Consider the following 2,221-nt stretch of genomic DNA (forward strand, 5'->3'; position numbering starts at 1 on the left):
TCCTGGCTGGCCTCGAGCAGCAGCTCCTCCAGATCCCGCTCGTCCCGGCAGCAGCTCAGCTCTGAAACAACAGCGACCATTTGGGATCACCGGGATCCACCCGCGTCCCCTTGGGGACATTCGGGATCCGGTCCCACGTGTGACCCCTTTGGGGACATTCAAGATCCTCTCCCATCCATGTCCCTGTGGGAACATTTGGGATCTGGTCCCATCTCCGTTCCACTGGGAATGTTTGGGATCCGGTCCCATCCTTGCCCCATTTGGGATCCGGTCCCATCCTTCCCCCTTTGGGATCCGGTCCCATCCGTGCACCATTTGGGATCCGGTCCCATCCTTCCCCCTTTGGGATCTGGTCCCATCCTTCCCCCTTTGGGATCTGGTCCCATCCGTGCCCCATTTGGGATCTGGTCCCATCCTTGCTCCTTTGGGATCTGGTCCCATCCTTGCCCCATTTGGGATCCGGTCCCATCCTTCCCCCATTTGGGATCCGGTCCCATCCTTCCCCCTTTGGGATCCGGTCCCATCCGTGCCCCATTTGGGATCTGGTCCCATCCTTGCTCCTTTGGGATCTGGTCCCATCCTTGCCCCCACTTGGGATCCGGTCCCATCCTTGCCCCCACTTGGGATCCGGTCCCATCCGTGCCCCCTTTGGGATCCAGTCCCATCCTTGCCCCCATTTGGGATCCGGTCCCACTGGTGACCCCTCAGGGACATATGGGACCAGTCCCACCTCTGCCCCCACGGGGACATTTAGGATCCAGCCCTACCCCTGTCCCCTCGGTCCCCCACCCCGTACCGTGCTCAGCGCCGCAGCTCCCCGCTTTGCCGTCACCGTCGGGCAGCACCCGGCCCAGCTCCGCCTTCAGCCCGTTGGGCAGCGCCGGGCCACCAGCGCCCATCCTGGTGGTGGCCGTCCCGGTGCTGGTGGCCATCCCATCGGCGGCCATTCCACCGGTGGCCGTCCCACTGGTGCTGACCATCCCGCTGGTGACTGTCCCAGGGTTGGTGGCCGTCCCAATGGTGGTGGTTGTCCCAGTGGTGGCCATGCCACTGGTGGCTGTCCCAGGGTTGGTGGCCATCCCATCGGTGGCCGTCCCAATGGTGGTGGTTGTCCCAGTGGTGGCCATTCCACCGGTGGCCGTCCCAGTGGCGACTGTCCCAGGGTTGGTGGCCGTCCCATTGGTGGCCATCCCAATGGTGGCCGTCCCAGGGTTGGTGGCCGTCCCGTTGGTGGCCGTCCCAGTGGTGGTGGTTGTCCCAGTGCTGGCCATTCCACCAGTGGCCGTCCCAGTGGCGACTGTCCCAGGGTTGGTGGCCGTCTCACTGGTGGCCGTCCCATGGGTGGCCATCCCATTGGTGGCCATCCCAGTGGTGGCTGTCCCATTGGTGGCTGTCCCAGGGTTGGTGGCCATCCCAGTGGTGGTGCTTGTCCCGCTGGTGGCCATCCCACTGGGGGCCTCCCTGGTGGCGGTGGCTGTCCCCTCGGTGGCTGTCCCATTGGTGGCCATCACCCCAATGGTGACAGTCCCACTGGTGGCCATCCCGGGGGTGGTGGCCATCCCGCTGGTGGCAGCTGTCCCATTGGTGGCCGTCCCACTGATGGCGACTGTCCCATCAGCGGCCATCCCAGTGGTGGTGGCGGTGGTGGTGGTGGTCCCACTGGTGGCCATCGTCCCAGTGGTGACAGTCCCACTGGTGGCTGTGTCACTGGTGGTGACCACGCCGGTGGTGGTGGCCGTCCCATCAGTGGCCGTCCCAGCGGCGGTGGCCGTCCCCGTGGCAGTGCCCGTCCCATTGGTGGAGGTGGTCCCCGTGGTGGTGGCTGACCCCTTGGTGGCCGTCCCGGTGACGATGCCCATCCCATTGGTGGAGGAGGTCCCGGCGGCGCCATCCGTCCCAGCGCTGTCCGTCCTGGCGCTGTCCGTCCCGGCGCTGTCCGTCCCCTCGGCCCCAGCTGACACCGGCGTCTCACCGGGGACGCCCTCCGCTCCGCTCTCCACGCGCGTCACCACAAAGACCTTGTGTCCCCTCCCGGGGCTGGTGACCAGGATGCGGCGCTGCTGACCTCGGGGGGACGCGGGGTTCTCCGTGCCACCACCACCGTCCCCCTCCGTGCCCGCGGCGTCGCCGTCCCCTCGTCCCCCGGCTCCCCCCGAGCCCTCGTCCTCCGTGTCCGAGCTGGAATCGGCTCCGGCGCCGCTCTCCGCCTCATCCCCGCCGC

Source organism: Numida meleagris, unplaced genomic scaffold (genome assembly GCF_002078875.1).
Source record: "Numida meleagris isolate 19003 breed g44 Domestic line unplaced genomic scaffold, NumMel1.0 unplaced_Scaffold548, whole genome shotgun sequence".
In the NCBI taxonomy this organism is placed as follows: Eukaryota; Metazoa; Chordata; class Aves; order Galliformes; family Numididae; genus Numida; species Numida meleagris.